The 21,994-nt window shown below is 42.6% G+C and overlaps 1 long non-coding RNA gene across 2 annotated transcripts in view; it reads left to right on the top strand.

Annotated features, from left to right (window-relative positions):
• Positions 1-21,994, top strand: part of LOC143688204 (uncharacterized) — a 74,485-nt gene that overhangs the window by 6,289 nt on the left and 46,202 nt on the right. For both annotated transcript variants that reach the window (XR_013177879.1, XR_013177878.1), the window contains exon 2: positions 342-447. This is a non-coding gene — a long non-coding RNA (uncharacterized LOC143688204). The remainder of the gene's footprint in view (positions 1-341; positions 448-21,994) is intronic.

Raw genomic sequence — 21,994 nt, 5'->3', positions numbered from 1 at the left:
GTACCTAGGAGGCTATAGGATTCTCCATTTGCTACATCATCAACTTCCAGGAAACATATATTCTAGGAGCCCTTGCTAGTATAACTCCTTAATTTATTTACCCTAATTAATGCATCTATTGTCTGGGAATTTCTGGTACATTGCTTTAGGCATAGAAACTTAATAAATGGAACATGGTTATTAATATTTCAAAATTTTAAATCTGTATTTATTAGATGTCTTAAAATAAAGGGAAATAAAAATGTCACACCTGAGCATGTGTAATTAGAATCAAATAATTTAGACACAGTTTGCCTCTAAGAGCTTAACTATTATTGACTAAATTTTCACTTTTCATTCAGATGTTTGGTGTCCCACAGAGTTCATCTACTGGATGATAAAAGAAAGTTAGAAGCAGCAACTCCATTGGGCCCAATAATGAATTCTTTCTAAGAACATTTGACAAAGGTAAGCTGGGGAAGGATGGGGAGACATTCTTTTTTTTTTTTTGAGCACCTATTATGTGCTGAGTAGTTTATATTGTTATCTCACATAATCCTCCAAAAACAACCCTTTGGCTTAGCTATTTGCTCATCAATCAGTCCTTTTACAGAGGAGGAAACTGAGGTTTAGAGAGGTTTCATGATTCCTGAAAGTCCTTTGCTAATAAGTGACAGGGGGAAGAGGAAAATCAAGAGCTAGGTATCTCTGGAACTTGAATTCTTTCCACAATATAACACTGCTTCCTGAAGGTCTCACGATTAAAGTAGTTTAGATTCTAGAAACCAAGGACATTTCTCAAAATTTATAAAGGTGTTATTCTACCATATGGGTTATATTCAATTGAATTCTTATCGGTCCCTCTTTTAAAACATGTGCAGTTTGGAAATTTGAGTCTTTCCATGTCACGAGAGCCCAACAACCTGGCAAACTCGTTGGGTTTGTTGAGAGTCTCAAAGGCTAATGTGCCTCTAATTCCTTAAAAGGCACATTAGTGGGTAATTACAACAAATAAAGGCTAATGGGAGAGCCACATCTGTTTTGTTGTTGGTTTAGAGAAGAATTCTGGGTTAGGAGATTTACTCAAATTGCTTGACCCTCTTTAGCTACCCTTCGCTGCAATCCAACACATACCTGCAAGGGGCCACTGTCTAATGAAAAGCTCTCTTGACCTCATGTGTGTGTAGGAAAAGCCACATATTGATTCTCATCCTGTTTCTGACTTGGTGACCTGGCTGATGACTTTAGATAGGCCACTCATTTTTCAGATTCTGGAAAGGCCGTGGAATATGCCCAGGAGGAGGAATGCCAGGAATAGATTTTATCTTTGCTGTTTCCTAAGGGACTTAAAAGTGTTTTCCAAATGAACCGACCTAAAACTATTTGAAAGAGAACTCTCTTCGCTTTAATTGCTCTCAAAATATCCATAGTCTGGGTGCTAATGATGTGAAGCTTTCCAGGTGGCCATTTTTTGAGAAGTTGATGTAAGAAAACTTTCACTTGGGATGCAGAGAACCTACTTTTTTTTTTTAATGCTGAAGTAATTAAAAACCCGTTCTTATAGGTTTTCCATATTATATTACCTAATTCCTATCTCTTTGTGTCAACAACTATGCAACATGTTGACTAAATCCCATTTACTCTTCCTCTTTGTGAAGATACAGTGTGAGCCTAGTATCTTTTCCAGTTAGATTGAGACCTTGTGATAGTAATTGCCAATGGAAAGTGGGCATAAGAGTTGTAATCTATTTTCAGACCTGATCTTTAAAAATAATACATCTGAACTTACAACTCATTCTTCTCCAAACTCAGCCATGTGTTGGGTTCACACATCAAAGGATAGAGGCAGCCTGAATCCCTGAGTTACCAAAGGGAGGAGAGATGCCCTGCAGACTTTTCTCCATCAGAGCTTCTATGAGTAACAATCAAATAGTTTTTGTGTTAAGCCTCTGAGATTTCTGGATTAATTGATTGCCATGGGATAGGCATGCCTGTTCTGACTAAGCATTCTCCTTATATTTGCTTCTACTTTGTATCTTAACTCTATTCTCACAGAATCTGGGCTTTTATTGATAATTTAAAAGTCCTTGAAAATCCATCTAATGTTTGATTCTCCTCTACCAGATCCTAGTCAAGGGATTTTCATTTTCTCCTTTGACAGCCACTTAGAGTCACTCTAACTTTTATACATTGTCTTTACATTGAGGTGTATATTAGATGGTGCCTGTACTTGGGCCATTTAACTTGGCTTCTAACCAGCATTTCTCTCTCCCACAACTAACCACTTCTCAGTCAGTCCAAAGAAGAAAGTCATAACTGCTAAGGAACATTATATGGACAGGATTCATAATTTGATATCAACTTGTTCCATCTTGCATTTTTGTCCGCAGCCGTCTCGTTCAGCTTCTGATCCCCGGCCGGCGAAGGGAACAGGAGGGGAGAAAGAGACAGGCGCAGGCAAACCGACTCGAGTGATAAACACGGGTTCGAGGCACGCAACGGTTGTGAGCACAGACCTTTACTGGAGTTAAGCTTGCATTCTCTGTTACAGGTTCCACGCGGGCCTAAGCACCCCGCGGGGAGACAACCTCTGTGCGGCCGTCAGGTACGGCTCCCTGTGGGTCGTCTCCCCCCACCCTGTCCGGGTAACCTCTTATATACTGTGCCCAAACCCAATAGGTTAGTGCCACGTATACAGAGGTGATTGGAAGATAGGGTTGGTGGGCGCGTGCGTCATACGCGGAAACAGGATGCGGGCGCCATCTTGGCTCACTCGATGGGCGGGGGGAACTCTAGAGCAGGCTGCAGCGCGACCACTAGGCCTGACCCGGGAGGCGGCTCTCCACATCTCCCCCTTTTTTATTATTTTTGGTCCGTAGACCCTTTCTTAGACCCAGTGTCTCCATTGATGAGTGAGCTCCCGTGAGCTTGATTAGCCCACTACTTGTTTTGGTGCTTTGGGGAGTCTGGACTAGGCTTGCTAGGCACCAACCAGAATGCACTCCTCATATAGAGACCGGAGAGCCCGTGAACTGGAAACCACGTGACTCTCCCTGCAGTGCTTCGCCTCGCAACTGGGCTAAGCGGGGCTCAGGAGAGCGGCAACCAGAGTCGAGGGTGTCACTAGATGTCTCTGTGCAATGGCCGGAGTCTAGTCTGGCCAGGACCGTGACTCTGCCTTAGAGATCATCCTAAGACCAAAATTATGACTTCTGGTGCCGCCTTTTATACCCGGGACACAGCCATGGGCCTTGCCGCTGACCTTGCTTTCGAGCGTCCCGCCCTGAGTGGCCGGGATGGGTCATACGGTGAAATGGGGGACTGGGCAGCAGGGCGGTCGTTGCCAGGAGCATCAGGGGCGAGTGACATAGCCAACATGGTAGTGACACGTAATTGCTGCTGTGTCTGGAACAAGCGTTCTAACAAACATTTAACAATGAGCAGAGTTACTAAGAGTCCCACTGCTAAAAGAATCCAAGTGGTCAACCTGGGCCAAGAGAACCATGAGGTGACTTGGTCCCACAGTAGCTCGTAGTGGGAAAAGTGGGGTTAAAGCTAGTTTCTCTTCTACTCGGTCGGAGGGTCACTTGCACTGTTGTTGTCATCTTTTCGGTCGTCGCCATCATCAGTAGGGCTGGAGACCGGGCCTGATGGTTCAGGTCGAAAACTTGCTGACTTGTTGGGCAGCAGTTTCTCGGCGCCCCCGGGCGGTGTCACGGTTCTCACCAGTCTTTCCGGAACCCACACTGGTTGACGTCCTGGCTCCTGGGGAAAAACACAAACAGAGCCTCTGGCCCAGCTGAGCACTGGGTCAGGGCCTTGCCATTGTCCTGACAGGACATCCTTCCATCGGACTAGACCTCTATGTGGAGGGAATGATGTGTTGAAGGGCAGGTGTCATTCCCTGTGAATTTTCATTTAAAAAATTGTACGTAAACAAGGCTATAGACAGTTGAGCCTTTGGGGACAGGCCGTGACCTATTCCCCCTTTCTGTTTCTTTAGTAAGTCTTTGATGTCTAAGATGAAAATAGACCAATGCTCTGGCAGAGCTGAGAGAAGGGGCAACCCCATCTGAACAGGTCCTAAGGACTCCATGCAATTATTAACGGCTCTTAAATCATGTAACAATCTCCATCTGCCTGATTTTTTCTTTATGACAAAAATAGGGGTGTTCCAAGGTGATGTGGAGGGAATGATGTGGCTCTCTTTTAGCTGTATAGACACTAGAGTATGCAATGCTGACAGCTTTTCTTTTGGTAAGGGCCACTGAGGCACCCACACCGGGGTACTGGTCTTCTACTTTAGTTTTATAGGTGTGGGTGGGAGTCTCCCCTCAGTGGCCCCTAGGAAAAACCCAGGCCTAGTCTATTAAAATTGGAAGCAGTCTGTATGGGCATGGTGTGTCCCTGCAATGAGGCTCCTAAGCCTTTGCCAGGGACATATCCCATTCCTTTTAAGAGATGCTTAGAGGCCGGAGAGCAGTTACTGGTCAATGTAACATCCATCTGGGCTAGAATGTCTCTTCCCCATAAGGACACAGGCAAGGGTAGTACATAAGGTTGAAAACTGCCTTGATGTCCTTCTTCATTTGCCCAGTGGAGGGCAGTGGCACTCAGCATGGGTGCTGAGACCTGGCCTATTCCTCTAATGGTGTCCTCCGCCTTGCACGTCGGCCAGGTGGAGGGCCATTCCTGTTGTCTTATGATCGACCGATCGGCCCCGGTATCTAGCAGGCCCATGAAGGGTCTGCCTTGTACCTTAATAGTTAGCATGGGTCGAGACTCCAGGGACATATGGAGGCCTTCAAAAACTTCTCCAGTAGACCCAAATCCCTTATCTCCTCTTTGTCTGGCTTTACTCGGAAAGAGCGGATGTAAGCTGGGCAAGAGCAGGAGCTGTGCCAGCTTATCACCCTCTGCAATGACTAGGGTGCCTTGCTGAGACTGAACCATAACCTGGGCAAAGCCTGTGAAATCCGAATCTACAATGCCTGGTATAACTGTTAGTCCTTTCAGGGCTGTGGATGCTCTCCCTAATATGAGCCCAACAGTCTTCGTTGGTAAGGGCCCTTTAAAGGAGGTCCCCACCAATTGGACTCCCATGGAGGGGGTCAGTACAAGCCTGGAGGTGGCACAGAGGTCCAGTCCTGCTGATCCAGGGGATGCGCGAATTTGGACGGGTGTTGTGTCGCCGGATGGCATGCAGGGGGGTCCACCGAAAGGGCGGACCCCCTCTGCCCGTTTTTTGGGTCCTGTTCAGGACGGCCAGAAAGGCGCACACCCTGCGCATTGAAGGCTGACCTACAGTCTTCTGCGCAATGGGGTCCCTTGTGGCAACGGCCACATAGCCTGGTTGCCGCATATGGTCTACCAAACTGTTGAGTGGCAGGTGGTTGGCCTTTATTGGGACAGTTTCTCTTAATGTGTCCCAACTGGCCACAATGATAACATCCTCTTGGCTTTGTTCCTAGGTCTTTGGATTTCTTTGCAGCTACTTGTAAGGAGCTGGCTAGCATGGCAGCTAGACCTGCATTAGTTAACGGGCTACCAGCATCTCTGCAGAGCCGAACCCATTCTGTCAAGCTTTTCCCTCTGTTTTGTGCTAGGATAACTTTACATTCCTTGTTGCACTGCTCAAATATCATTTGTTTAACTACAGTCTCTGCCACTCCTGGATCTGAGAAAATTCTCTCAGCCGCAGTTTGCATTTTGGCTACAAAATCCACGAAGGGTTCTGTGGGGCCCTGATGTATGTTGCTGAGTGAGGCTTGAGCCTCTCCCTCACCTGTCAGCTTTTTCCAGGCTCCTACGAAACAACGGAAAATCTGGGCGTAGACTTCTTGAGGGAACCCTGTTTGATTCTGGGAGTGGGCACCTTTCCCCAATAGCATATCTGCATTCCACCCGCCACGTCTCCCCGCTGCGTTTTTTGCGGCTTGTTCCTCAGCTAGCTCCTCAAACCATGCTTTCCAATCTATATATCGGCCCTGTGGTAAACAAGCACGGGCCAGCTGAAAAATATCTGCGGGTGTATGATTCAGGGCGGAGAGGTTTTCAATCATGTTCAGGGTATAAGGGGCATTGGGGCCATACTGATGGACAGCCTGCCTCAATTTCTTTAAAATTTTGTAATCATATGGCTCATGCTGATTGTTACCTTGGGGATTGATAATAACTGGGTACATTTCTGAGGCTGGCTGTGGCTCAAGTGGTTGGTAACCACCCAGCATGCCAAAAGGTCTAAATGTTGAGAAAGGGGTCCACTTCCAGAAATGTCTCCCTCTGTTACCTGATGACGAAGAGTTCTGAGGGCCTGTGTACTCGGGCGGGGGGCACGGCAGTAACCGCCCCTCCCCCGACCAGCCTGTAAGGGGTTCCGGGTCTCGCAAAGGAGGGCCACTGTAATTACCTGATTCGGCCACCAGAGGGAGCCCGTGGTGAGGGTTTTTGGCGAGATCACCAAAACCATTCACCGGAAGCCGCCGCGTCCCTGCAGCAGGCGCTGGCGGGGCGGAAGGCTGCGTGGGTGAGACAGGGGGCCTCCCCCAATCGATCAGCGGAGGCGCGTCTGCACCCTCGGTCTCATCACCATCTGACTCTGAGTCAGAGCTGTCTGAACTATCGCTTGACTCTGGCGGCTTGCCTTTACGGGAGCCGTCCGCAGACGAAACTGACTGAGTTTCTTGGAGCGCGTGCCGTGCCTGCAGCAGGGCGGAAGACGGACTGAGGCCTGAAGTAGACTCTGCCTCAGGGCAAGCACGGACGGTTTCCCAGATAGGGACCAGGATCGGGTCCATACAAAGGCCCGTCCGGCGCGCCCGTTCTATGTCATTACCAAGTTTTAACCAAGAAGGCAGACTAAGGCTCCCGGAGTGGGCGAACCAAGGTGCAAAAGCAGCAACATCGTCTAAGAACCGCAGGAGGGAACTCTTCCTAACCGAGATACCCCACTGCTTCAAAAGGGTCTTTAAGGGAGCTAACAAAGGTGAACTTCCTGACTGCCCCATGCTTGCAGTCGGCACTGTACTTTAATCAATCGGGGAGCTCTCCCGATTCACTGGGGCTACCTGAACGCCCACAGCCCTTAACTCTCACGTAATAAGAAGTACTCACCTTCTCGCGGTGATCAGGCGCGGGAAGTCCGCTGCGAACTCAAGAAGCACGTCCTCACCAGCTCGGGGAAAGGCAGCAGAAGGGTCCCCGTACGGGCCACCACTTGTCCGCAGCTGTCTCGTTCAGCTTCTGATCCCCGGCCGGCGAAGGGAACAGGAGGGGAGAAAGAGACAGGCGCAGGCAAACCGACTCGAGTGATAAACACGGGTTCGAGGCACGCAACGGTTGTGAGCACAGACCTTTACTGGAGTTAAGCTTGCATTCTCTGTTACAGGTTCCACGTGGGCCTAAGCACCCTGCGGGGAGACAACCTCTGTGCGGCCGTCAGGTACGGCTCCCTGTGGGTCGTCTCCCCCCACCCTGTCCGGGTAACCTCTTATATACTGTGCCCAAACCCAATAGGTTAGTGCCACGTATACAGAGGTGATTGGAAGATAGGGTTGGTGGGCGCGTGCGTCATACGCGGAAACAGGATGCGGGCGCCATCTTGGCTCACTCGATGGGCGGGGGGAACTCTAGAGCAGGCTGCAGCGCGACCACTAGGCCTGACCCGGGAGGCGGCTCTCCACACATTTTCATGAATGCTTTCGAATTTTGCAAACATCTAAGTATCTGCTTTTAGCTTTTCCTCATTATAACTCCCCACTTGCCAGTTTGGGATGTCGACTTTCTGACAATGGGTTTTGGTTTTGCTCTTTCCTCTGTCGGCAGTTTCTTCCATTGTCTCAGGAGAGGCGTCTCCTACCTCACCTCAAAGCTTGAGAGAATCTCAGCCCATGGCTTCTCTAGCCTCTGAAGTGCCCTGGTCAGACCAGTCGAGCTCTGGCCTTCTCAGCTTTCCTCCACTAGAAAGAAGAACAGTTTAGGATTAGAAGTGGGTACGGTATCGGGCAGGCAGCTCACCTTACTCAACGTCCTGCAGTCTAACCTAGTAAGATACAAGACAGAAATGCAAGCACTTAGGTTAAAACATCGGGGCTAACAAAGGCCATCCTTTCCTGAGAAAATTTTTCTTGGTTTCGGGAAATTTTAGTTCTCTCGTCATCATAGAGACCTTCTCTGGCCATCTTATCTGCTCCGTTCCTCATCATACTCCATTTTCTCTCCCTTCATTAGTTGTCTTCCTAGCACTTCTTACCACTTGACATATATTCATTTACTGTTTGTCTCCTGATAACAGAAAGTAAGCTTCTTGGGGGCATTGACTTTATTTGCTCACTGCTATATCCCCATGCCTAAGATAGTACCTAGTACACACCAGATACTCAATAATTATCTGATGATTATTGAATAAATAGTAGAATGAAGGCATTTTAAAGAGTAGATTTGAAGCTGAGGAATTCCCCAAAAGTGTGGTACAAAAATAACAAAGAGATGGAAACAATGAAAGAAAAATTAAGAGATATGGAGGATAATTTCAGAAGTTCCACATACACCAAATTAAAGTATCAGAATGATGAAAGAAGAGAGATTGGAGGAGAGTTAATACTCAAACAATTGTGGAAGAAAATTTCCTATAACTTGAAGAAAGATATTTTTCTTCAATATCTTTATAATGAGATTGAAAGTGCTCACTGAGGGCCAAGTAAAATAAAAGAAAAAGACACATCATAGTGAAGTTCCCAAGCAGTCAGGTGAAAGCAAGACTCCTGTAAGCGCTCAGGGAAGTCCAGAGAGCTACAGAGCAGGTGGATGGTATTAGCGGGAGCACAGCCAACGCTGATGCAAGAAGATACTATGATGACTTGCTCACATTTTAAAATGTAGAATTCTATAACCAATGATATCACCAGTCATTGAGTTTACATAAAGATGCAAGAAAATGCAGAAATAATTCACCCATAGAGAAATGAAAAAAGAACCAGTGGATCATGTTTGTAAAATGGAAGGCACTAATCAATAACAAAGAACAAAAGCAACATATGATAGCTGGGATAAATCTTAAAAACTAGCATTGATTGCTAATGTGAGCTCAAGATAATACTAATCTGTGATACCAGTTATGACTATTTAAAAAATACATGGATCATAAAGTTTATTTGTTTTGTTATTTGTGGGTATATATGTGTATGTTTTAGCTCATTATTTGTTTTTAGTAACATGGTGAACACCTGGGAATGCACTGCCCCACACCCAAGCCTAGAGTGTCACCTCTAATTTGAGTGCTTTTCCTTTCTCCCTTCCTACCAAGAGTAGCCAACATCCTGCATCTCTTGCTTATCATTCTCTTACTATTTTTTGTTGGTTTTCAACATACATATGCCTATAATTTGATTAATCATAGCAAAAAAAATACAATTTTAAAACTATACTTTTTTTACTACTTGCCCATTATCGTCTGCCCCAAAAGTCTAAGCAACAATATACAAGATTCAGTAAAAGCTTGTAAATAATTGCATTTTGCAAGAGAGAGACCAGTCATTTGAGAGAGAGTGACAAATGGCCAGCTTCTCACAGAGAAGTTAGGAATAGCTAACTTAACTTCCTCTTGTTCTGAAGAGCCCACTAGCTTCCTTTTTCTTCTATCTTTAATTTCTTTCTGTTGTACCAAGGTGCTCTAGTTTGCTAGCTGCCAGAATGCAAAACACCAGAACCAGAATGGCTTTTAAAAAGGGGAATTTATTAAGTTGCAACTTTACAGTTCTAAGACTGCAAAATTAAAGCAAGGATATAGAAATGTTCAGTCTAAGGTATTGAAGGAACGCTACCTTGGTTCAAGAAGGCCGATGACGTTCAGGGTTTCTCTCTCAATTGGAAAGGCACATGGTGAAATGGCGGTATCTGCTAGCTTCCTCTCCTGCCTTCTTGTTTCATGAAGCTCCCCCAGGGGCGGTTTCCCTCTTCATCTCCAAAGGTCTCTGGCTGCATGGGCTTTTGTGGTTCTCGTGGCTCTGAAGCTTTTGCAAAACATTTTCTCTTTTAAAGGATTCCAGTAAACTAATCAAGAACCACCTGGAATGGGTAGAGTCACATGTCCCTCTAATCAAAGGTTAATACCTACAATTGGATGTGTCACATCTCCATGGAGATAATCTAATCAAATTTCCAACCTACAGGGCTGAATAGGGGTTAAAAGAAAAGGCTGTTTCCACAAGGTGGATCAGGATTAAAGCATGGTTTTTTGGGGCACATAATCCTTTCAAACTGGCACACAAAGTTTTTTGACCTACTTGGTGGATTGCACTATGAAATGGATCAAGAGTGTGGTTGAGGTTGGACTGGGTGATCTGGTTGATTAGAGCCTTGGAAGAAAAGGGAATGTGGTCCTGGAATCTCTGTCTGAGTAGCTGAGTTAGTGGGAATTGATTTGCCCAGAAAATCAGTACATCTGCAGGAGACTGATTTTCTATTTACAATGTGAAAACTACAAAGAAAACTAGTGCTATTTTGATGTCTCAAGTCTGGCTGTACCTGCAAACCCAACAGGCTCTCCCGGCTTAGGTCAAAACCAATGATATAGAGAAATGCTTACAGGGATTGACTCAGTAAGGGCTGATGATAGAGAAAAATCAGTCTGAATACCTTTGTATGGAAAATGTCAACTCACCTCTTCAGGACAATCGTCCAAAAGAATATCTCACTTACCCATGACCCATGCATGCACTTAGTTGATTTCTTTGCTGGACATTTGTCTGGGCATAAGGCGTGGGTTGCAAGATAAAATATTTTCTCTTTTCATGAGAAACCTACAATCTCAATCCAAAAATCTCAATTACGTACCAATGACAGTAATTCAGATTGAATGGGATCAATATCACATTGGGCAATGACGGTTTCAAGAAGAAAGGAACAAACACTTGTTGAGCACCTCTTATGGGTCAGGCAGCGAACTGACAGGTATTGTTTCAGATCTCATCTCTTGTTCAACAATGACCACGTTCTTCAGGAATCTTACCATGCTACAAAGGAAAGGGATCATGATGAGCACTTTGTTTACTTAGTCTTGTCTCATGACTAGGGCCATGTGTCATTTTTCAGGGGACGGAATCTGAACTGTATTTTAAGAAAGCCCCCATAAATCTTTGTATTTATGGCATTATGTTTTATCACTGATGACTTCTACATGTGTTTTTAATTAGGGAACTAATCTTAAAAAACCAAAAGTTAGAAATAAGGGAATAAATGTAAGTGGACAAAAACCTTTTGGACAATTTTTTTTTTTTTTTTTTTTTTTTACCATTTTAAAGTTGCTCTGTTGCTATGGATTTAGATAAGTCCAAGCTATGACACTGATTTGTTGTAATTGACACTCAGAATTTTCCAGTGCAATCTAAAAAGATCAGTGCTGTAACTCTAATAAAATCTTGAAACCCAATTGAACAAGCACCAAGTAATCATCATGTTTATGAGAGCAGAGGTTCTAAAAGTAGTTCTCAACATTGGCTACTTTAAAAAATCCAGATGCCCCAGGCCACACTTCAAGCCAACTAAATCAGAATCTCTAGTGGAGGGATCCAGTATCTGTATTTTTTTTTAAGTGCCTAGGTGATTCTAATGTGCAACCAAGCTTGAGGAATATCTCTACATGATGGATTCTTAAATTCTAATCTGCCTTCGAATGCCACCTCTTGAATGCAGCTTTCAAGAGTAGCAGGCAGGGGTGGGGGATGGGGGACAGGGATCTGAGATTTTGTGTTTCCAACAAACTCCAGGGATATGCCAGCACTGCTGGTTCACAGACCACGCTTTGAGAAGACAGGGTCTAAATGAAATGCTTCCCAAAGTGAGGTACTAATCCCCGAGTCAGAATTACATGGGAAGGGGTAGAGGTGAAGGGGATGGGGAGGTCCTGGCTAAAATGCAGGTTCCTGGATCCCATCCTAGAGCCACTCAATCAGAATCTATGGGGGTGGTTTAAGAGCAATCAGCTGATCTAATGTCCCTCCCCCAGATCTAATTTAAGAGGTTTAGGCCGGAGCCCAGGCAGGTTTAGTTTGTTGAGGTGTCTAGGTGATTCTAGTGTGCAGTCAAGGATTGAAAGCCAGAGTTAGAGCAATGGTTTCCAAACTTGTCTGAACACTGGAATCACCTGGGAGTTTCAAAAACTGCTGGTATCTGTGAGCCGCCCCCAGAGACCAGTGTAATTGGGCTGGGGTGTGGCCTGAGCTTTGGAATGTTTAAAAGTTTCCCCAGGTAATTCCAATGTGCAGACAAGTTTGGAAACCAGTGGGTTCATATTTAACATATTGTCCAGATAATTCTTATACATGTTAAAGCTTGAGAATCTCTGCTCTGGGAGGAAACTCATAGTCAACTCTTTCTTTGGTATAAAAGGAAACCACTTGCAAAGACTTTAGTTGTAATTCTATGAGCAGTCTTAGAACTATGACTGAATCTACCATGTGCCTTTGATTCAGTTGATGTAAAAGGATGTAGTAAGCAACAGAAAGGCAAGGTGAAAAGAAATACATGTAATACGACCCCCAAAGGATTTATCCAAATACAGCTGTATTGCAGAGCTATTAGGTAACTTGGAGTTATTGATATGATAGAAGATTCATTACAAAAGTATTTGGTTACAGCTAGGTGTTTTTATTTCTTTCCTCTGACTTTTCTAAGCATCAGATTTGAATGTTGAATTTTTGATGGTTCCAAGTATTTGTATTAGCAAAGAGTTCTGTTTTTATATACCATAAAAACTGTGGTTTTTGATGATTTCCGACTACCAAGAAGAGCTTGTGCTCTTCTGAACAAATGCTTCCTTCATTGTACCAATCATTTTGGTTAAAAATTATGCTTGAGTTGGGTGCCTGAACTTGTTCTTCAAGCACTCAACCTCAGTCAGGCCACTTAGAGTCCCTCTTTAGGAATTTTCACACCAGAGTGGGAGAAGTTCCTCTTTTCTCTAGCCATAAAGTGCTGGGGCTGTGGGCCTCTGCAATGTCTTCTGTGGTGTGGAGGGGGCCTACCCAATGGGAGAGAATGAGGCCAACTCAAAATGAGAAATGGAGTGAGAGATGGGAAGAATGATATAGTTATGAGTTGACTTTGGCCCTTCAAAAACATGTGTTGAAATCCTAACCCCCATACGTCAGATTGTGACTTAAATGGAAACAGGACTATTCTAGTTTGCTAACTGCCAGAATTGTGATATACCAGAAAAAGAACAGCTTTTAAAAAGGGGAAATTAAATAAATTTAATTTAATAAATTGCAAGTTTACAGTTCTAAGGCTGTGAAAATGTCCAATTTAAAGCAAGTCTATAGTAATGCCTAATCTAAGGCATCAAGGAAGGATACCTTGATTCAAGAAGGCTGATGAAGTTCACAGTTTCTGTCTCAATTGGAAAGGCACATGGCGAACATAGTGATGTCTGCCAGCTTTCTATCCAGGCTTCTTGTTTCATGTAGCTTTCCCAGGGGCATTTTCCTTCTTCATCTCCAAAAGGTCTCTGTTTGCATGGGCTCTCATGGTTCTTGTGGCTCTGTGGCTCTGAAGCTCTCTCCAAAATGATTTCTCTTTTTAGGATTCCAGTAAACTAGTCAAGACCCACCTGGAATGGGTGGAGTCACATCTCCATCTAATCAAAAAGTTAATACCCATAATCGGGAGTGTCACATCTCCATGGAGATAATCTAATCAAAAGAATCCAACCTACATTATGGAATAGGGATTAAAAGAAATAGTTGCTCCCTCAAGATTGGATCGGGATTAAAACATAGCTTTTCTTGGATATATAATCCTTGCAAACTAGCACAAAGACCATTACAAATGGAAGTTGAGATTAAGTCATACTGGAGTAGCTCTTAATCCAATCTGACTGTGTCCATATAAAGATGAGGAAAAGAGACAGAGAGACACAGTGAATATGACCTTGTGAAGATGGAGGCAGAGATAGGAGTAATGCAACTATAATACCTAGGATTTCTGGCCACAACCAGAAGCTAGAAGAGTCAAGGAAGGACTCTTCCCTAGAGCCATCCAAGAGAGCATGCATGACCTTACTGACATGTTGATGTCATAGTTGGAGCCTCTAGAACTGTGGGAGAATAAATTGCTGTTGTTTTAAGTCACTCAGTCTGTGGTAGTTTTTTACAATAGCCCTAAGAGACTAATGTGGACTCCCTAGTCTCCGTTCCTGAGGGCCTGGGAACTGCCTTGTTTACTGTCCCTGCAGATACTTGGTTATTCTATTTTACCATCAATTCTGAGCCATCCTGGTATCGTACCAATAAATCTCCTTTTCCCAGCTTAAGCAGATTTGGATAGGTTTTTGTCACATGTGAACCAAAGAGGCATCATTCCCTTTGTATATTGCTCTAGATATGCAGGAAGAGAGACATAACCTCTAGAGAGTTAGTCTTGAACAACTGGTAAATCTTAATAATTGAAAATAAGGAGTCAGGTCATTTCAGGGTGTAGGAAAAAATCTAGTGGTTCAGAGATGCAAATGGGGCAAGCAGTTGGCAGCAGAGGAGAGATTCCCAAAACATGAGCAGAAAGAAACCTTGTGTGGATACTAACAGGCAGAAATAAGTCTACTGGTTTCCCATAATACCTACCAAAGTCATTGGGTTGCGTAATTTGGGACCAGAATTATTTAACAAGTGTTAGCTGTTCAGCTTGCGACACACTGGGATTTGTTGGGCTTTTAAGGTGATGAACACCAATATTTATACCGCACTTTATAATTTATAAAGTGTTTTCAGATCCACTATATCACTCTCTAGACAAGGAAAATTGCTCAGAGAGAGACTGAGGCGCCCCAAAGATCCCAACGACAAATTGGAACCAAGACTCAGACTCAGATTTTTGCTACATTCAATCCTGTGGTCTTTTCAATGCACCAATGTGTCTGCCTCTAAGGGATAGATAATATCACTGGGGAAACATCATCAATTCAATCAATTAGGCTTTTCCAGGAAAATATTTCTTTAATTGTGTAATGCAAGTCAACAAGAGCATAGGAATTCCTACCCTTATTAAGCGACAGATGTGTGTGGGTGATAGACAACAGAAGTGTGCAGTAACTGTGACAGGAATTTCTGAATGGGTATTTATCTCAGCACATCCATTCAAATTATGTGAATTATGTGATGTCGATGGGTAGACGTTACAACAAGAAACACCACGAGACCAGGAATCAGGATTCTGGATCCCGGTCAAGCACCATTATTAACTGCTTGTATAACCAGAGTCAAGCTTCTGACCTTTCTGAGCCTCAGTTTCCTCATCTGTAAAATGAAAGGGTAGGATCTCTGAGGGCTCTTGCAGCCCTATAATTCTATGTTATTTACTAGAATGCTCACAGCAAATATGCTATGCCATGGTTTACAGTTCACTATAATTACAGGGTTCAGACTCAGAGAGAAGAGTGAATCCTAAATCAGTTCAACATCTAATTCCTGTTCAGTCACGTCGGGCCAGATTGTCTTTATAGGCATCAAATTTATGACGCTGCCCCCTTGTAAGGAGGAGGTGGGGAAACTTCAGGTAACCAGCCTAGGTGAAGGAGGCCAGAAAAGCATAAACATAATGAGAGTAACAATCCACTAGGACACCATATGCTTTTCAAGACACATCCACAACCATGAGCTCATTTGGTCTTCACAGAAATTACATAAGATAGGTGGGGCAAGTGTTGCGTCCTGTTGTTGATGATGTTTTGTTTTGTTTTAAATTCCCTTTAGTCAGAGGAGGAAACTGAATCTCAGACGAGTGTAGATGATTTGGTCAAGGTGCCCTTATACAAAGAGAACCAGGACTAAAACTCACATTTTCTGACTCTGATGCTACAGTTCTTTCCAATTCACTTGAAGTGTGAGTTTCCTTTTGGGAGTCACACACCATTATACTCTCGTTAGCATAACGTTACTTTCTGATGACTAGGAAAAGGAGTTGGCAGGTATCACTCTTGTTGACAGCTGGTGGGAAGGTTATCCCATTAAGGTGTGAAGACCACTTTTGGGTGCTTTTTCTCACTTTTTGAATATTTACAGTGGCAAAAGATATATGCTCCTGAGAGTCTTCATCATAAGTCAAAATGATTAGAGAACTTGGCTGGATTTAGATAGGACTATCATTATTTCAAATTGCATCTGGCCAAAAAAAGAAATGGGATTTTTAGAATGTCGTCATCTGGTCTATCCCTTCATTACAAGGCTTGGTTGTAACTCTTGCTGACTCTTTCATCTGAGTACATTTGTAATTTGGCTTTACATGACTCATCTTAAACTTTATTATCATGTTCATTGTAATAACGCTGGTTGACAACACTTTAAATAGTTGGCTTTTCATGACACAAGGCAATTAATTTTTATATTGCGTCTTTAATATGAAGTAGTGAGACAAAGACTTTTAAGATCAAATCAAAGAGGTAATCTTTTGCGGGGTTACAGGAATTGGGTCCAAAGAATATTAGAAAGGTTGCAATCAGAAAGAGGTAATGAAAAAGACAGATTAGGATGAAAGTTGTTAAGCATTGGAATGGGGTATTAAGTGAGGTTGCCCAGGCTTTCTTTCTAGAAGCCTTGAGATGTTGAATGGTCTGTGGTTGCTTATGACCAAGGAGCACTGTATCTGAGGCATAAAGAGCACTTTTTCCCTTCGATTGCTCCAGGAAAAGGATTTTAAAAATGATAAAATCAAGCTTATAGGGATGTTTCTAAAAGTGGTCCATAAAGGATAAAGAATAGAACTTCTAAATCACCCTGGGTAGAGTGAAAATAAATGAGACTTTTCAAGTCTAATCCAGAGAGAACTGGTTTCCCAAGGCCTCGGGCAGGCAGTCTTGGTGTGGGAGCAGAGCTGACTGAGCCCACAGTGTGCTGTAGCCGAGAGAGACAGGCAAGGGCTGATAACACTCAACACACTGAAAGGCATGTTTCCTAACCTAAGGGCCTCCGAAGAGAAAAGAAGGAGTTAAGAAAATTTGGGGCAGAAGCTTTCACTCTGGATTTTAGGACTCTGAATTAGAAGAGATTTGTAATTCCCGACATGGTGTTGGTGCTATTGTACTAGCTCAAGATAAAAGTGTGATAGAAGCATAGTTTGTTTTCTCAACTATAGCCCTACTCCACTGACCTTTCAGAAGCTCCTGCCCTTCTCCTTTCAAACACCTAGTTCCCTTGAACTTTCACAGATCAAAACAGATCCCATCCATATTACAGCTTCATTACAAAATTTGGTTTTAATTCCCTCTAACTATCCCATCTCCTTCCAGGAAAGCATTTGTTATCAGACATTTTGTGTCATGTAAGATAAATGTAAGATGATGTTAAGGGATATTTGCACTTTTATTCCATGGTTAAAGATAGAGGATGGGCCAACCATCGTGGCTCAGCAGGCAGAGCTCTTGCCTGCCATGCTGGAGACCTGGATTCGATTCCCAGTGCCTGCCCATGAGAAAAAAAAATAGAGGAAAAAACTTTGTTTCTGGTCCAGTGACCTTCTCTGAGTCCCTTAAATGACTCCAACCTGGTGCAAGGAAAAACTCTGTTTCTTAGCTCAGTTCCTTAAAGCAGCTATACCTGCCTGCTCAGACACTGCCAGCTACTCTGGCACATCCTTTCCATTTGAGGACAAAGTCACAAGCCACCCACCCAACCCATGCCTCTCACTTTTGCTGTGTCCTCATCCTGACTCTCTCCAGCACTGACTTGGCTCTGTGTGTTTGACCCTGTCCTTGCCCTGCCTGTTAGACCTTTCCCCGTGGGCTTCTGGGCCAGCCTCCTCTTCCCCACCCCAGCAGGGGCTCTAGACCACCTGTGACTGCATCCTCTCCCAGGCCAATTGGGCCTCAGGTGGCCTCCCCACCTTGGGCTCCACTGTGTGGACAGGACTCCAGGGCAGCACCCTGCTGCCAGAGGAACAGCGTCTGTCCTGACCCGATTCACTGTAGCAGTGAAATGAACCTCAAACAATGTCTGGATTAGAGCAGTGGTTTCCAGAAATTTATTTGAACCCTAAGACCCTCTTTTCAAACTACATCTAACGTGGAAGTCTAATCTGTACAATAGAAAATGCTGATCTGCTGTACTTAAAATGGGGGACATGGATGGCCTGCTGACCCTCTTACTGCCTGTCCCAGGCGGCTTGCCACACGCTGGGTTTTAGTGGCCCTGAGAAACATCTTTCCAAACCTTTTGATCAGAGGCATCTCAGCCCTTTTATCACATCACACGCTGTCCTTACCCAATCCCACCCACACTTGAGAATCTGCTGGTTTCTAAATCAACAACTCTTGATCTTTATCTTGAGACTTCCAGTTGCTCATGGCCAGTCCCTTAATGAAATTTCTCTGTAGAGGGCCATATGCCTGAAATTTCATCTAATTATCCTCCCTGTTACCCCTGCCCCCTTAAATTTATCCCTTCTCTTTCCTATTTCCTATGTCAATTGATGGGGGTGTCAGGAAGTTTGGAATTGTCTTAGACTGCTTCTGTTCTCTCACTTCCTGCACTGAAATCTCTCCATCTCTAATCTACTCTCCATCCTGACACCACTGCCTGGGCCAGGCTTTTGTCCTCTCAGGGTGGATCACAGCATGAGTTCCTGACCCATTATGGTCCCAGTCATTCGGATTGTAATAAAGAAAGAATTTCACAGAGCGGAGATTTGGGTCCATCTTTGAGGAATGGGTAGGATATTTATAAGACTTCTTTGGCCACTAAGTCTGTGATCCTTCTTTTATTTTCAGAGTGTGAGCTCATTTGAGTGTGTGGCTCTCTCATGCAAAAAGCCATTGAGGGAAATGCAAAATGCTGATTTCTCTTCTGTTAGAATCATTTTTCCCTTATGCACAGTGGAGCATTGTGCAACAGCTGTTCTAGTGAGCAATTAATCCTTTTGGGTGATTCACTGCCTTTTCTATCATTGTCCAATCTTGCTGTTTCTTATTGTGTTCTTGATTCACGTATTCCAGGAGAAAACTAACACCAGAAATGATTGTTTGGGGTTCCGTGGGGAGGGGCCTTATTATAACAGAAAAGTTAATTTCTTTGCTGTGATTTCTTAAGGGTTCTCTAATTGGGTAAACCCCTGGGTGACCCCCGGCTATGGTATTTTCCATATTGACATCTTTGTTCCCCGACTTGTACACTGAAGCCAGAGAAGAGTAATTCAAACCAAAGGAGAGTCTGAGATAATGGGGCTCTCTGAACCACCAGAATTTAAAAGGCAATGACCCCTTAAGTTCACTCGAGTTCTCTTCCATTAAGAACTTTTCTTACCTGCAATAAGAGATGGGGTTCATGCTATAGCTTGTGTCTCCTCTGGACGTGGCCAAATTGATCTGTCAGACCTCAGGGACTTGAACCTAAAAAGTCCCTATGTGATTGCTCTGGAATTCATTCACATTCTACCCACTTTTGGATTATAACCCAAAATAAGCACAAAAAGTTTATGTTTTTTTATTTTGAGAAAAATTTTAAATATGGAAAAATTGAAGGATAACGTATCAAAAAACCATATTCCCACAACCTAGAGATAATATCTGTTTACATTTTGTTTCATTTGCTCACAATATGCTTTAAGGAAATAAAACATGAGCGATAAAGCCAAACTCTTCTCCAACCCTAGCCATCCTCATCTGCTGACCTCCCAGAGGCCACCTCCAGCCTACAGTCCAGTTTACTTTTCTCTACTCTTTTGGAATTTACTCATTGCATTTCTATTCTTTTAGTGGAAGCAAAATGTTAAAATACATTTTATTCTCATTATTCTCAGTAGTTACATTCTATAAAGTTACAGCAAATGATGAATTAGAGAATTCTGAACTCCACGGGGAAATACAGAGTTAGGTTCCTCCGAGTGTCAGGTCATATCTTCATTAACAGGTCAACACGTAATCATGTTTTAAGTGTGTTTCTGTTTAAAGGAGCCTTATTTAATATATATTGTTGATTCACTGACATTAAAGTCATGGCCAACAGCACTGTAAGTCGTGCCTGAAGGAAGCCCCTTTAACACACATATTTTCTTCATCAGGCAAATCACTGCTTTCTGGCACTTAGAAATGCTAGACTGTGAAATTCCCAGTGAAAAGTACAAAGTTTTGAAAAACATGGCACTAAATTTACTGTGAAAAAGACGGTTGTTTACAGTGTGGTGGCTGAAACAAGAAGTCAGAGTGATGCCTTGTTTGATCTCATCTGGGAACATGTGCATTGGGTGTCACACATTTTTTTTACCACTCTGCACATGTCTAAGGATGACCCCCAAAGCCCCACAAATATAGATATTGGGGTTACAAATAAATTTAGCATATTGGTCCATTCACAAATATGGAGTCCTCGAATAATGAGGATTGACTATGCATACTTCATTTGCTTATTTCAAAACCTAAAACTTAAAAATTTATATTCTCCTTCCTATCAAGGCAACATATCTAACACACTCTTTGCCACCGTTGAACTTTGTCCTCTCAACACCATGTTATTATCACCTAACATCTTACTGCGTGCTTATTTTAATCATACCATCTTTCCTTTCTTTTCTTCCTTCCATCCTTTTGTCTTCTTCTTTCTCTTATCTATCTTTCATTTATTTATTAAAAGGTATTTAATTAGATTTTCTACCATGTTTTAAATATTTCTTTTCTCATCATTATTTCTTGCAATGAATTTCTTTCTTTTTTTTTTTTTTAAAGGGTTTAGTTTTCTCCTTGCACAAGTATTTTCTTTAGCAGTTCTTTCAACAAATATCTGAGAGAGTATATTTTCTACATCCTTAGGTTTTGAAAATGCTTTTATTTTGTTCTCATTTTTAAAGAATAGATAGTCTGGGCAAGAATTCCAAGTTCATAGTTATTTTGCCTCAATACTTTGAGGCTATTACTCAATTTTCTTCTGGCATTTCTTATTGTTCATAAAAAGTCTGCTATGGATGGTTCTTTTGTGGGTATTCTAATATTCTTTCCTCTAGCTTTTAGCATTCTCTTTATTCTCAAATTTATGCAGTTTAAATACAGTATATGTAGATATTTTACATTTATTAATCTCTAGTGGGTATTTTTATTCTGAATCAAATCTTTCTTCTTTCATAGAAATTTCCCAAATATCCCCCCACCCCTTTATTCTTTCAATATTCTCCTTCTGGAAATATGTTAATCAGTTTCTCATTGTATGCTCCATTTGTTTTAAATAATTTCATAATTTCCATGTCTTTAACTGTCTGTGCTGTGTTCTGGGACATTTTCTCAGTTTTGGTTCTAATTCACTAGTTTTAACTTTAGCTGTATTTAATTCATGATTTAATGCATCTTCTATTTTTTCCTACATATCTATGACTATTTATTGCTTTTCTTGTTTTTGAACACAAATAATTTTTTTTATTTTGGGGATAATTTAATATTTTTCCAAAGCATCTAAACATTTGGTATAGGAGGTATTTCTATATATTAGGGCCGGAAGGACAGGGTTCCAGTAATCCACTATCTTGGCTACTTTTCTCTGATTATAGTAAATCTTATCCTTTCCTGGATTATTGCATATAGTACTGTTGGAGGGACCATATTTTTGTAATTAAACACCTAGTTTCATAATTTGACAAAAAGTTTTCTTAAATAAGTTGACAATTGATTTAAACAGAGTCTTATGAAAATATACAAATAAATCACATTTAACAGCTTGTTGAAAATAATAAAATTACATGAACCATAATTATCTCACCAAAACCCAGGATGGAATAATCGTTATGAGTTAGTAAACATTTCAGAATCTGTTTTATGACTCAAGCACTTACAAGTACTTGAAGACTTTTTTTTTATTCTGTGGGTCTCCAGATGTAGGGACTGGAGATGAGATGAATACTCTCTAAGCGCACAAATTTCGTAGGATTTAAAAAAAAATATTTTTATTGAGAAATCTTCACACACATACAATCCATACATGGTGTACAATCAATGGCTCACGATAACATCACATAGTTTTGTATTCATCACCATGATCATTTCTAGAACATT

The sequence above is a fragment of the Tamandua tetradactyla genome, chromosome 1, assembly GCF_023851605.1.
Source record: "Tamandua tetradactyla isolate mTamTet1 chromosome 1, mTamTet1.pri, whole genome shotgun sequence".
Classification (NCBI taxonomy): Eukaryota; Metazoa; Chordata; class Mammalia; order Pilosa; family Myrmecophagidae; genus Tamandua; species Tamandua tetradactyla.
This window is presented reverse-complemented; position numbering and strand designations above follow the sequence as displayed.